This window comes from Hemiscyllium ocellatum, chromosome 42, assembly GCF_020745735.1.
Source record: "Hemiscyllium ocellatum isolate sHemOce1 chromosome 42, sHemOce1.pat.X.cur, whole genome shotgun sequence".
Lineage (NCBI taxonomy): Eukaryota > Metazoa > Chordata > Chondrichthyes > Orectolobiformes > Hemiscylliidae > Hemiscyllium > Hemiscyllium ocellatum.
The window spans coordinates 36,036,151-36,051,510 of NC_083442.1; the positions used below are offsets into that span (position 1 = coordinate 36,036,151).

Genomic DNA, 15,360 nt, shown 5'->3' on the forward strand with positions numbered 1-15,360 from the left:
ACAAGATTACTGATTTTCCTGCCAATTAACTCGGGCTAATAGAAACACCAATCAGGTTTCTGTACTTTTTATTGCCAATAAATTATTTCTGGTTTGCAGTAGTTTCTCCCATCGTCAATCACACAACAGCGCTTAACTTTCTGAACTTCAAACAACTCCTGGAGGATTCTAACCAAACACTTCTAGTCTGGAACTTTCAAGCTAATCCTGTAACACTGAGCTAACCTATTTCATAATTTATCTGACCTAACTCCTTTTTCTTGGAGAAGTTTTTTAATATATCTAATTTTAACCATTATGACTTCAGAAATACTGTCAAGTTTAATCATCAAATAGTCCAAAGCCAGATGCCACGAGTTCAAAATCCAACTGTAAAATGTGATATTAAAATATATATAAATCACATGCCTTACATCACAAAATGTGACACACAACCTCTGCTTTTCCACCCCATTGAACTATTTTGCACACACATGAGGATGACTACATACACTCCTGGGATTGTCTTGCCTGTTCCCTTAACTTGAATTCTGTATTATTATTGTCTCCTAATTTTCCATCTTCTATTTTACATAGCTGGCTTACCAATAATGCTGTGGTCTTCATGAATCGCAGAAATATGATGTGGAATGAGACTATTTGGCCCATTACACCTACACCAGCAATTGAGCATCCTTGCCTAGTGCCAATCTCCTACTTCTTCAGCAAATCCTTGCACTGTGTTTCTATCCAAATAGTCATCCAGTGCTCAACTGAGGCATTCAATAGAGCACCCTTCACCACAATTCTAGGCCGAGCATTCCATATTGTAACCAATCATTGAGTGAAAACTTTTTTTTTCTCACATCACCACCCTTGCTGCTTTTACGCACCACTTCAAATCTATGCCCTCTTGTTTTTGTTCCCTTTTGGAAGTGGGAACAGGTTCTCAGTATCTGCTCTATCTAGCCTATTCATGATTTTGAAAACCTCTATCAAAGATCCTCTCAGCCTTCACTGAGAACAGTCCTAACTTGTTCAATCTATTCTTAAAACTGAAGTTCCTCATCCCTGGTACCATTTTTTAAAGCCACTTGTGCACTCTGTGATTTGCTCACGTCCTTCAATAATAGAGTCTTATAGTACGGAGACAGGACCTTTGGTCCAAACTGAACTCAATATTGGGTTCAACAGTTCAAGGGATTGAGGCATTTTATCCTGTGTCCTTAAACCAAACCTCTTACACCAGGCCTTGTTATCATGTGGTCTGCTGTTACGTTCGATCCATTTTCCTTTTACAGTTACTAATTCTCCTAGTCTGATGATTATCCATTGCTTTATCTGTCAAACTGTTCTTCTCTCTATTTGGGCTCTATTTACTCCTTACCCTCTCTGTCATTCTATAAGGATGTTGCCAGGATTGGAGAATTTGAGCTGTAAGGAGAGGTTGAATAGGTTGGAGATGTGTTCCTTGGAACGTCGGAGGCTGGGGGGGGTGACCTTATAGAGGTTTATAAAATCATAAGGGGCAAGGATAAATAGACAGGTCTTTTGCCTGGAGTGGGGGAGTCCAGAACTAGAGGGGACAGGTTTAGGCTGAGAAGGGAAAGATATAAAAGGCACCCAAGAAGCATCTTTTGCATGCAGAGGTTGGTGTGGCTATGGAATGAGCTGCCAGAGGAAGTAATGGAGGCTGGCGCAATTACAACATTTAAAAGGATTGGATAGATGAATAGGAAGAGTTTGGAGGGATGTGAGCCGGGTGTTGGCAGGTGGGACTAGATTGGGTTGAGATATCTGGTCGGCAAGGATGAGTTAGACCAAAGGGTCTATTTCCGTGTTGTACATCTCTATGACTCTATCTTCGGTGTAAAAAAAAGACTTCTTAGCTCCCGTCAGTTCTGAAGAAGGATCGCTGGGTCCAAAATATTAACTCAGATTTCTCTCCATAAATGCTGCCAGATCTTCTGGAATTTTCTGATAATTTGTTTTTTGTTTCAGATTTCCAACATCTATAGTTTTTTTTTGTAATCTAACTTAGATTGTGTTTGTTCATAATTTTCAGTTACATTGAACATGTATATGTATAATCATGTTGAATATTTATCCTCCCAGATTCAACACAGCTGAATAATCTCAGACTGCCTTTTGAAGCAAATGTGTTGAGGAAAGGTGTTGCGTGCAATAGTTTATAATTTTGTTCTGGAGATAAGGTTGTATTTCAGTATAATACCTTTGTGATATTGTTGGGTTTATTTTTGAATGTTAAACAAACCTCTTATTGTTTTGAGATATTGGGATATAGATTAAATCAAAACTGTCAGTGAAAGTGCGTGCTGAAGAACTGACTTCACAATGTTCGTAATGGTATCTCTTTGCATTTTACAGTGATCCAGATCTGGAGCTTTTCCAATAGTGTGATACCGCCATTAAAACCTAAGTGTAGTAAGTTAATTTGAAATATATTTCTGGAGATGTAGAGCACCAGTCAAACTAGTCTGTGAAAGTGAATAAAAACTTGAATGCTAAATGTGCTCAGATATGTTTGAGGTATTTCTTAGGTCATGTTTAAAAAAGGACATCCCAGTTAAGAGTACACCTTAATGTCAAAAGGTTGAGGAATTATGGGATGTTGGGGCAGTTTTTACAAGTTAAACTCACAAAGGTGGCAATCCTGTAAAATGAAATTACACATCAATTTGGCATTTACATCAGTCTCCTGATGTTGTTGTCTTAAGTTAATTTTTAATCATGGTTATAATGTTGCCTAGTTAGGAATGCCATAACATAAATGAAAGCATGTTCTTCAGTTAATTCACAGAAGAAGGGCTATTGGTCTAGTTGATCTGTGTTGGCATTAATCTTTATTGAGAGTAAGTAGTCAAAATCACACCCCCTTTGTTCCCATATCCCTTCATCAAACTGGTTTATGTTCCATTTGTTACTGGAGGACTTTTTACTTTGTGGCATGGCTGACATTTAAAACTATTCCCACATAACTATATTTCGCGGTAGGTGCCAGTACCGTTATTGTTCTTAAGGAATGTCTCATGAAAAGAGAACATTCTGTTAAGTAGAACAGTCTTTTAGAGTTTGATGCTGTCTGGTTCTGGAAAAGTTTTAAACATTTTCTATGACTGAGACTGAGCTCAATTGCTACAGCATGGATTACCCTCCCTCTGACTTGATCAAATTGCAATGAAATCTGATTCAGGATTTATTCCACTACCCAACTCTGGTTGCCTGAGTTTTCCAGTTTGTTTATACCACTACAGAACTCAATCGTGAAATGTGCTCGCTAGATGGTTTATTTTATAATATTGTGTAAACCACTGTAGCAGCAAAGCAATACAACCTGCAGGACCTGGCCAAACATTGACAATAAATAAACAAAAAGATTAATAGAATTGTAGGCCATGAACAAGAAACTGGAATAGTAAGAAATGGAGAAAAAAATGGAAAATTGATGTAATATCCTTCCTGAAAATTTAGATGGGTGAGAACAACAAGGACTAACGGATAAGTATGAGGAGAGAAAGACAGAGTCTAAATGAATTAAACAATAAGACTAATACCTTCCCTTTTATACCTTAGTTTCCTACAAACACTGTATTTTATCTTTTGAGACTGCTTTTTTTTGGCTTTGGTACATGAGCTTCAGACACTGGCTAGGTAACTTGAGTCCTAATTTGATAGTAATCAGACAATTCTTTGGCTCCTCGTGATTTTTCCTAAACATTTTTATCTATGCAGATTTCAGTTTTGACACTTGTAGCAGGAGTTAGATGTCCCATCCTTTCTCTGCCTTTATTGTTCATTGGCAACTGCTATTGAATGGATCAAATCAGAATGTACAAGTGCATGTATTGTTAAAATGTCATGTTCTGCATTAAAGAATAGTCGAAAGCTGAAGGAATGTATTCTGTTTTACATAGAGCATTAGAATTCAAAAGAGTAAACCTTCTACTACAAATATATGAAGCCCTAATTAAACTACTTCTGAAATACTGAAAATTGTGCTGGCCATCACACCTTGGGAAGGACATATAGTGAATCCTCAATTGAAGTTATGGTTGTACAAGTTAAACTTCAAGTTAATTGATTTTAAATGAATCAGATTCCTTCGTTAGAAAATATGTAAGAGTTGTAGTTATGTTCTATCGGACCTATGTTGTTAGAAAAAAAACTCCATAAACTCTATATCCTGAAAATTGAATCACTTAATGTTGGGAAATTAAAAACTTTTAAAATAAAATAATAAATATTAAAGGAACATGGTCACTTTCAACTTCACTTTTGCTTGCTGTAACCACCAGAACACACATCCAACTCCTAGATGTCACTTTTCTTTCTGTGACCATCTGCTATTCCTTGGCCCTTTCTCTCACTGCTGACTAGATCGGCTCATGGCCTCTCCCTCTTGCTGCTGTCTCCAGGTCTGAGCTGCTCCACCTGACTCTTGCCATTCCTGTCCAGAACCCCTGCATATAGTGAAGCTTCAAGAGAAGAAAATGTCAGGCGGAAGGAATTCCAAGAGAAGGAATTGGGGAGTAGGAGGTTTGATAAGGGGGAGTATTAGTGAGAAGCAGAGGCTGTGACCATGGAGGGTTGGCAATGTGAGATTGGGTCAAGGTGCAGGAGGGGCCATTTTAAAATGACATCAATCAGATCATGTGACCTTATGCCAGACTAATGTGAAACAGTTTTAAAACAAGACTTGAAATATAAATTACAATATAGGCACATTAAAAGAAAACAACATAAAATCGAGACTTGGTGTATTAGTGTTGAAGGGAGGGTGATGTGACTTTACCGGACTATTACTTGGGCTCCAAGGGTTAATCATGAGAGATGACACACCCTCTGATTGTATTTGGTATTATGTCTTACGTTCTGTAGTATCCACACAGTTATCATGAAGGGAACAGTCTGGCTGTGTGTAATTCTTAAAGAGTTTCAGCTATGTGGCAATCTCAAATGGACCACGGACAGAGCCTGTCAAACACTGCAAAGGAAAATAGGAAGGAACATGAAATTTAGAAGGATAATGGGCAAATTGATCAAAGCTTTCAAGATATTGAGAAGAATAGGTGAGGTTAATGGAGAATCTAACTTTTTCCACTAGCTAGAAAGTCGAGTGTTCAGGGATAGAGTGTAAAAATTAGAGCCAGACGTATCTGGAGTTATATTAGGAAATACATTTTCATTTTAATGATGATAAAAGTTTAAACTCTTAATATGTGGCAATTGATGTTAGATCAGTTGTTGATTTTAAATGTGAGATGAATTTTATTTCACAAAAGGTATTAAGGAATATGAGGTAAAAGCAGGCATGTGGAGTTAGATCACAAGTATCATAGTGGAATAGCTCGAAGGTACTGAATATCATATTTCTCTTTCTAGGTTTCTAATTGTGTAGTTCACAACAGAGTCATATCAGAAATCCCAACAACTTTCATAGCTGGGGATAGACAGATTATGGCCAAGGTTACTTTCAAACAGTAGCAGCCTGAGTAAGTACTGCAATATCTACTTAAGTGTTATTACCTTGTAAATGTGGCATTTTTCCAACTCAGCCAACCAAAAATGTCAGTGAATTGCACCTGTGACACGACTAAGTTTGCACTTGTGTTGAGGAAGGTGTTGAATTTTGCATCTATTTTTGTTTATTTCATACTCCTCCTACTGAGTTTCCCCCTTGTCTTTTATTTATCTGCATTGAAGGGCATTAAATAGCTTTAACACCGAATAAAGACTATTAGTTGTGTAAAAGGCAGTTGTAGAGTCCTGTAGGTTTACAACAAGGAAATAGGCCCTTTGGCCCAACTTGTGCATGTTACTCGGTTTTTACAATTAATGTAGTCCCATTTGTTGCGTTTGGTCCATATCCTTACATGCCTGTCCCATCCACGTACCTGTCCAATTGTTTCTTAAGTGACAAAATTGTACTCCTCCACCACTACCTCTGTTCCAGACACTCACCACTCTCTCTGGAAAACAATTGCCCCTCTGGACCTTTTTGTAACTCTCTTCTGTCACTTAAATCTATGACAGTCCAGTTTTAAATTCTACCACATTAGCTATTTACTTTATCTGTACCTCTCATGATATTGTATACCTCTATAAGGTCACTCTTCAATCTCCTACAATCCAGTGATAAAAGTCCCAGCCTATCCAGCCTCCCCTTATAACTCTAACTTTCCAGTTTCGGTAGCATACCAGTAAACCTTTTTTGCCATCTTTCTAGTTTAATAACGTCCTTTTTATAATGGGGTGACCAGAACTGCATGCTGTACTCCATATGTGTAAGAAGTGAGGCATGTTTAAGGATGAAAATGTGTTGCTGGTTAAAGCACAGCAGGTTAGGCAGCATCTCAGGAATAGGGAATTCGACGTTTCGAGCATAAGCCCTTCATCAGGAATCAGGATTCCTGATGAAGGGCTTATGCTCGAAACGTCGAATTCCCTATTCCTGAGATGCTGCCTAACCTGCTGTGCTTTAACCAGCAACACATTTTCAGCTGTGATCTCCAGCATCTGCAGACCTCACTTTTTACTCGGCATGTTTAAGGACTCTGGGTCGGTACTCAATGGAATTTAGACGGATGAGGGGGACCTGTTTGAAATTAACAGAATACTGGATGCTGAACAGAGTGGATGTTGGAAAGATGTTTCCATTGGTAGGAGAGATAGGACCAGAGGGCACAGCCTGAGTGTAAAGGGAAGGCATTTTAGAACTGAGATAAGGAGAAACTTCTTCAGCCAGAAGAATCTATGGAATTTATTGCCACAGAAGGCTGTGGAGGCCAGGTCAGATGGTATTTAAAATAGAGATAAGTTCTTGATTGTGAAGGGGATAAGGGTTACAGGGAGAAAGTGGAAGAATGGCATTGGGAAACTTATCAGCCATGATTGAATGGTGGAGCAGATGATGGGCTGAATGGCTTAACTACTTCTCCTATGTAGTATACTTTTATATGGCCTCACCAACATCTTGTACTGCTGCAAAAGATGTCCCAACTTGTATACTCAGTGCTCTGACCAGTGAAGGTAAGCATGCCAAAAGCTGACTTCACTACCCTGTGTCTACCTTTGACTCCATTTTCAAGGAGCTATGAACTTGTACTCCTATACCTCTTTGTTCTTTAACACTCCCAAAGACCCTATCATTTACTATTGTAAGCCCTGCCCTAATTTGACCTACTGAAATGCAACACTTCGCATTTATCTAAATTAAACTCTGGTTGATCAAGATCTCGCTGTATTCCCAGATAATCTTCTTCACTGTCCACTATACCACCAATTACGGTGTCATCCGCAATTTCACTAACCATACCTTCTCAATTTTCATTCAAATCATTTATAAAAGTGACAAAAAGCAGTGGAACCAGCACCTGTTCTTGTGGCACCGCTGGTCACAGGTCTCTAGTATGAAAACCAACTGTCTACCATCATCCTCTATCTTTTCCCTTCAAGCCAATTTAATATCCAGTTGGCCAGCTCTCCCTGTTTGCTGTGAGATTTAACCTTACTCAATAACCCACCATATGGTACCTTGTCAAAGGTCTTGCTGAAATCAATGTAGATAACGTCTACTGCACTGCCTTCATCTACTTTTTGGGTCACCCCTTCAAAAAAAGGTCAGATTCATGTGATATGATTTCCCTTGCACAGAACCATGCTGATTGTCCCAAATGAGTCCTTGCATCTCCAAATGTCTTTAGATCCTGCATCTCAGAATCCCCTCTAACAATTTACCCAACACAGGCATTAGGTGCACCAGTTCCGACATCCCAGTTCTGTAGATCAAATTCTGATGTTAAACATATTATGTTCAGATATTTTTGTTACCTGTTGAAATTACTTGAAAGTAAAAAATAAAAGCTTTGAATTGAAGTCTTTATTGTTAATGCTGTTTTTTTTGCTGGAAAGTGATGAGGAACAATCTAATCAGTGTTTGATAAATTGGCATGATATTAGGAAGTGCATACACAGTAGTGCTGTCCTATGTTAACATTTTTTTGTAGAATAGTAAAACTTCTGTGACAATGTTTACTTTATTCATGGAATTTTACAAAGTAGAGCAATTGGGGCTAGATTAGGTTAGGCTGTCTGGTCGGCACGGACGAGTTGGACCATAGGGTCTGTTTCCATGCTGTACATCTCTATGACTCTGTGAGAAGGGGACCGTTTGGTCCATTCTGCTTGCTGACTCTTTGAAAGTGTTTGTCAATTAGTCTTACTCTCCCATCTCTTTCCCCATAGCAAGTTATTCCTTTTCAACTGTACATTCAGTTCTCTTTTACTATAAATCAGGTTTCACTACACCTTTTTAGCCTGGTCATCCACTATCATTAATAATCTGCTGTGAAAGTAAATTTGCATATTTCTCCTATGGCTCTCTTGCTAATTACAGTAAGGCTATCCTCTAGTTACCACCCTTCCAGCCAGTGAAAGTAGTTTCTTCCAATATACCTTTACTAAGACTCTTGTCAATTTGAACACCACCACACCAACACTAATCTTTCCTGTACCACTGCTTTTGGACTTTTTTCCCATAATAATTGAAATCCTTCACCTCTTGCAATATTTGAATAATACTCTTTTTGTAACTTCTCCATCTTTAAATGGAGTAAGTATAATTGCTGAATTGATTTTCAGGAATGTTGTTCGAAGAGAAACATTATGAGAGCAGACAAATTAAACAAAAATCTTTGCAAGAGTTGTTCTGGACTTGAAACGTTAACTCTACTTCTTTTTCCACAGACACTACCAGGCCTGCTGAGTTTCTCCAGTACTTTCTTGCTGCAACACAGGCCAAGCCAAACCAAATCAGCCCCACTGTCACTGGATTCCCAGTACAGTAAGCTAAAACATTCAATAACCCTCCAAACTGCCCAATTGCTGCTAATCTGATTTTATGAATAACTGATCTTGGACACTGACATTATAACTTAAAACAAAAGTTAACAGTTTATTATTTTTTTTTGTAGATATTTTTATTGAAATTTAACATTTTTGCAAATTTACAAAAATAAACAAAACTCTCAAATACAAACATTGATGTACAATTAAATCATATATACAATAGTCATAATTTAACAAAGAAAAGAGAAAGAAAGAAAACAAAAAAGAAAAAAAAGAAACGAAAAAAGAAAGAAAAAAAAACTCAACTTTCTACTAATCTAACCTATAACTAACCAGAGTGTATACCTAAGTCTCTTACATGCTCGGAATGTATAAACATCAAATATAATAAAACCCGTATTCGCGCAGGATTCCTCTCCCAAGGGGCCCCGGAGCAGCCTGGTCTGAAATCTTCACTAAATAAAAGCCCTTGTTAGGATAGCCGAAATATCTGCATTTATATAATTCAAAAAGGGCTGCCATATTTTATAAAATAATTCAGTCTTTTGGTGCACCATATTTGTGAGGAAGTCAAGGGGGATATATTCCATAATTAATCTGTGCCAATTTGAAAGTCCAGGGGGGCCCTCAGCCACCCAGTTCACCAAAATATTTTTCCTTGCACAGAAAGAGAGAATAGAAAATAGTCTCTTCCCATGCATATCCAGAGATGAGAGGTTCGAAAAGCCCAAAAGGAGAGATACAGGGTCCACCCTAATTTCCGTTCCTAAAATTTCTGTCAGGGTATTTGCCACTTTAGTCCAGTATCTGCGGATTTTCTGACAAGTCCACAGACAATGTACAAGAGTACCCACCTCTATTTTGCATTTGGGACACATTGGAGATGCTCCTGCCTTAAATTTTGCCAGTCGAGCCGGAGCTATATGGGCCCTATGAAGTATCTTTAGTTGGATAGCCTGAGTTCTGTTACGGATAGCAATTCTTCTAGCATTTTCCCAAATGTCATTCCACATATCCTCAGAGATTTCTAGCCCCAAGTCCTGCTCCCATGTTTTAAGCAGGTCATCCATGTCTCCTGAGACTCCATCATGTAGCAAATGGTATATAGTACTAACGGAGGATGCCCCCGCTGGTCGTAAGACATTACGTTCTCTGTCTGATTTATAAAGACTATCTATTAATGTAGTCTTCCTCTGTATATAATCTCGAACTTGGAAGTATCGAAAGAGATCCCCATTAGGTATTCCGAATTTCAGACGCAGCTGCTCAAAGGACATCAGGATCCCATCTTTAAATAGGTCGCCTAAGCATGAGATGCCCCTGGATCTCCAGAGTTTAAAGGTGGCATCTGTAATCCCCGGTTGGAATCCCCATGCGCCTACTATTGGTGCATGGGGGGATGTTTTATGTGAGTTACCCTCATTTTGCCGCATTATATTCCAGGCCTTAATTGTGTTTAATATTATGGGATTTTTACAGTGGTCTGTAATGATTTTCCTCTTATCTGAAAATAAAAGGTTAATAAGTGGGTATTTTACTTGGGAGGCTTCGATATCCAGCCAAATTGATTGTGGATCAGATGAAACCCAATCAGCTATGTAACTTAGTAGGAAGCTTAACTGATATTTCCTAAAGTCTGGGAAGTCCAGTCCTCCCCTTGCCTGTGGAAGCTGTTGCTTCTTCAGCTTAATAAGGGGCCGTCTATGGTTCCAAATAAAGGAGCCCAACCAGCCATATAATTTACGTAGGGCTAGCCTTGGCAGCATCAGCGGGAGCATTCTCATAGGATATAAGAGACGGGGCAGAACATTCATTTTAATTAATGCTATTCTCCCTAGCCAGGAAATCGGAAGGTCTCTCCATCGCTGGAGTTCCTGCCTTATCCTTTCCATTAATTGTACAAAATTAGCCCTATACAGCTGATCAAATACTGGCGTGATAAAAATACCTAAATATAAGAAGCCCTCCAGGGACCAACGGAAGGGAAAAGGGGATCCATCCATTAAGTGGGGTATCATAGCCAGACCACCCATTGGCATGGCTTCCGATTTTGAAAAATTAATTTTATAGCCTGAGAATGCACTAAATGTATTAATAACTTGAATTAGACGAGGCACTGACATTAAAGGATTACTGAGGAATAAGAGAACGTCATCTGCATAGAGGGTAATTTTGTGTTTACCTGTACCAATCCTCGGGGCCATTATATTAGGATCAGTCCGGATGGCTTCTGCTAATGGTTCGATTATCAGTGTAAACAACAATGGTGAGAGAGGACATCCTTGACGGCAGCCCCTACCCACACTGAAGCCATCCGATCTTAACCCATTAGTAATAACAGCTGCTTTGGGGTCATTATACAATGTTGAAACCCATTTGGTAAACACCTGTCCAACGCCAAACCTTTCCAATGTGTAAAATAAATATGACCATCCAACCCTATCAAATGCCTTTTCCGCATCCAATGAAATTACTACTCCTGGTATCTTTCCCTGATGACAGGCTTGGATCATATTCAAGACCCTTCTGATATTATTGGATGATCTGCGGCCCTTAATAAATCCCGTCTGGTCCTCCTTTATAATATATGGCAGTACCCTTTCTAGTCTTAGTGCTAACATTTTTGAGAGAATTTTAAAGTCTACATTTAGTAAGGATATTGGTCTGTAAGATGCACAATCTTCTGGGTTTTTTCCTTTTTTGAGGATAAGAGAAATATTTGCTTCTTTCAGCGTGGGCGGGAGACAGACCTGACTATGCGCAAAATTATACATATCCATAAGTGGGTCAACCAATATTCCTGTAAATTCTTTATAGAATTCAGCTTGAAAACCATCCGGGCCCGGTGCTTTTCCGTTCTGAAGTTGCCTAATTGCCTCAAGTATTTCTTGGACTGTTAAAGGGGTATTTAGGGCCGACACCTGTTCCGGAGTCAGGCCCGGGAAGGTCAAATTTTTAAAAAATGACTGCATCCTCCTGATCCTATCTTCACAATCCTGCGATCTATATAGTTCAGAATAAAATTCTTTAAAGGTCGCATTGATCTTTTTATGATCATGAGTCAGGGTACCTGTACTTTCCTTGATGGTCGGAATAGTTTGAGGGGCTTTCTTTTTCTTTGCAAGAAATGCTAAGTATCTACCCGGTTTGTCGCCATATTCATATAATCTTTGTTTCGCAAATAATATTTCCCTTTTAGCCGTTTGAGTAAGCGCGGTGTTTAAAGCTGTCCTAAGAGCTGTAATCCTCTGCAATTTTGTGATAGAAGGTCTATCAGCGTATGCTGTTTCGGCTGCTTTTAGGCGAGCTTCGAGCAGACGCTGTTGCTCTCCCTTCATTTTCCTCTGGGTCGCTGAATAGGAGATGATCAAACCTCGTGCATAAGCTTTGATGGTCTCCCACATCATTGACGGATTGCTAGCCGTACCAGTATTAATTTCTAAAAAAGTTTTAAGTTCTTGGGAGAAGTACTTTAAAAATTTGCTATCTTTTATCAGGAAGGGGTCCATACGCCAATGCCGAGCAGATGTCCCATTGTTCTTTACCTTAGTTTCCATGTATACAGCGGCATGGTCAGAGATTGCTATAGTACCTATTTTACAGGTTGCTATAGAGTTTAGAAAAATCGATGGGGCAAAAAACATATCAATTCTTGTGTGACATTTATGTGGATTAGAGTAGAAAGAAAAATCTCTACCATGTGGATGGAGACATCTCCATACATCTACCAATCCTAATTCTTTATTCAGGTCCGCCAGTTGTCTAGATCTGGGAGATACTCCAGCGGCACTCTTGGGAATCCTGTCTATTTCCGGATCCATAATACAATTAAAGTCTCCCCCTATAATTGTATGACGGGCACCAAAGGCCATCAGTTTTGAAAAAGCTTCCGTTATGAATTTAAAGGGGTGTGCCGGGGGGCAGTATACATTTAAGATCCCATATTCCTCTCCATTTATGAGGGCTTTAATCAAAATATATCGTCCAGATTCGTCTTTTATCTGATTTAGAATTTTCAAAGGGAAGTTCTTCCGGACAAGGATAACGACTCCCCTGCTTTTTGAATTAAAAGAGGAAAAAAAGGCCTGATCAAATCCGCCCTGTCGTAATTTTAAGTGTTCTTTATCCGACAGGTGTGTCTCCTGTAGGAGAGCTATATCAACTCTCTCCTTCTTAAGATTTGATAATATTTTCTTCCTTTTAACTGGCGAATTACTCCCCCTGACATTCCAGGTGCACCACTTAACCGACCGTTCAGCCATAATCATCTGGACAGATCCGAGACCCCTCGGGAGGGGAAACCCCATCTAGAACATCCCGAGCATGGAGCATACAAGATTTACAAAAGTAAAGATTCTCTGATACACTCAAAACAATATAACAAAAAACTCTTTCTAAGTATAAAAAATATAAAACATTCCGAATTGGAGATTTTCTCCCTTGTTCCCAGGGAGCGTCACTTCTTCTCCCACAGTCCATCTTACCCTCTTCCAACCAGTGCCCCACCCTTGACCCAGGTGTTCCTCAATAAAATGAGGAGAATTCAAATATAATATAAAGCTAGAGTTAACAGTGAACACCCCACCCCCACCCACACCCACATCTAAATATATTTGGGAATATTAATACCATATATAACTATAAGATTACAATCTCAACACGTAATACTTAAATATAATACCACAAAATAACAGGGGAAAGAAAAACAACCCCGCTCCTAAAAACAGAAGTAAAATAGAATAAGGTAACCACCTCCCCCCATCAACATTAACCAAACGCCCCAACATATATATATATATATATACATACACACATAGGGGGAAAGATAAGAAAAGATGAAGGGATGTAAACCAAAATAATGGGAAAGGCAGACCAGCGTCCACACTCTCTTACAGCTTATTTAAGAGAGTCCAAGAATTCCTTAGCCTTCTCTGGTGATCCGAAGTTATATATGGATCCTTCGTGGCTAAGGCGTAGCGTCGCTGGATATCGTAAGGAGTACTGGATATTTAAGTCCCTTAAATGCTTCTTCGCCTCATCGAATGCCTTCCTCTTTCGGACCAAAGCTGGGGAGAAGTCCTGGAACAGCATGATCCTGGATCCTTTGTGGGTCATAGCTTGGGGATCTTTTCCCAGATTTCTTGAGGCTTCCAGGAGCATCTGCCTCTCCCTATAGCTCTGCAGCTGGAACAGGACCGGGCGTGGGCGCTGGGTTGAGCCGGGCCCACGTACTGTGACCCGGTAGGCCCATTCTACCCTTACCTGGCCTGATCCAGCCTGCAGATTTAAAAGTTGTGGCAGCCAATGCTCTAAGAATGCTGTCAGCTGGCCTCCCTCTTCCTGCTCGGGAAGGCCCAACAACCGAATATTTTTTCTACGACATCGATTTTCGAGGTCATCAATGTGGTTTTCTAGGTTCTGGACTCGATTCTCGAGAAAACGGATGTGGTCGGCTGTTGATTTTATCCCAGTCTCTGAGGCTGCGGCCTTCGACTCCACCTCTCTGACTCGGCACTCCAATTCCTGAATGTCTCTGCCCTGCTTCTGCAGCTCGGCTGATAGTGCTTCTCTGCTCTGCCGAGACTCATCGATAAAAGCATCAATCTTCGCCTCCCACCTGGCAAACATCTCCTCAAAGCTCATCTTCATTGGTAAATCTCCTGAAGTAGCTGAAGACACCTTTGTTGCAGCTGAAGAGGGAGAGGGTGGGGGAGGGGTCCCTGCTTTCTTAGAGCCGCCTGTTCCCTTCCCTTTACTCATTTTCCAGCTAGTATTAGACTATTTAAATGTACTAATAGGTAACTATTTAAGGTTAACAACTATTATAAATGGTTTAGTGAGTGTGGTGGGGGTGGATAGCCCACTTTTCCCAAGTTTTGGGTAGAGCACTGTGGACTCAGTCTTGCTGGGTCGCCGCCATCTTGGATCCCCCAACAGTTTATTATTACTAATGAAACTTTAGCAGAACACAAGTAAGCAATAAGGTAATCTGATTAATATCTACAATCTAAAGCCCTTTTTTAATTATAAACCCCTTTTTGCACAAAGACAGACACAGTTAAAGGATAAATTAACAAAGAAAATAAAACAATAACCAGTTTCCAATGATTGATACCAGGCGTTTATGAAATCATTGGACAACAGGCTGTTCACAGACAAGTAGAACTGCGTATGTTATGTTTGTATGTTCTATACCTTGCTTGAATTCTGAAGTCACAAGTTAGTGCAAACAACTTTAGATTTTCAGAAGTATTTACCCATTTCTTAAAGTTTGGGGTTCTTTTCTCTGAACTTTCAACAAGTTGATTCATGGATTTGTACAATCTAGAAAAGACCCTTTAGCCATTGAGTTTGTGTTGATAAAGCTACTATTAAAAGTGTGCTAATACCAATTTCCTGCACTTGTCCCATATGCTTGAATGTTATAATATTTGAAATAGTCATCCAATTTTTTTGTTTAGAGGTTCTAAGGTTTCTAGCATCCATTACCTTCCCATGCAGTGCATTCCAGAG

The 15,360-nt window shown here is 39.4% G+C and overlaps 1 protein-coding gene across 4 annotated transcripts in view; it reads left to right on the forward strand.

Moving 5' to 3' along the window:
- Positions 1–15,360, forward strand: part of otud7a (OTU deubiquitinase 7A) — a 153,892-nt gene that overhangs the window by 13,674 nt on the left and 124,858 nt on the right. For 2 of the 4 annotated variants that reach the window (XM_060853599.1, XM_060853598.1), the window contains exons 2-3: positions 2,368–2,424; positions 5,383–5,492. The exons of 1 other annotated variant lie outside the window; for it this stretch is intronic. The gene's annotated coding sequence lies outside the window, so the exon portion shown is untranslated. The remainder of the gene's footprint in view (positions 1–2,367; positions 2,425–5,382; positions 5,493–15,360) is intronic. One more of the 4 variants, XM_060853600.1, reaches the window with a different exon arrangement.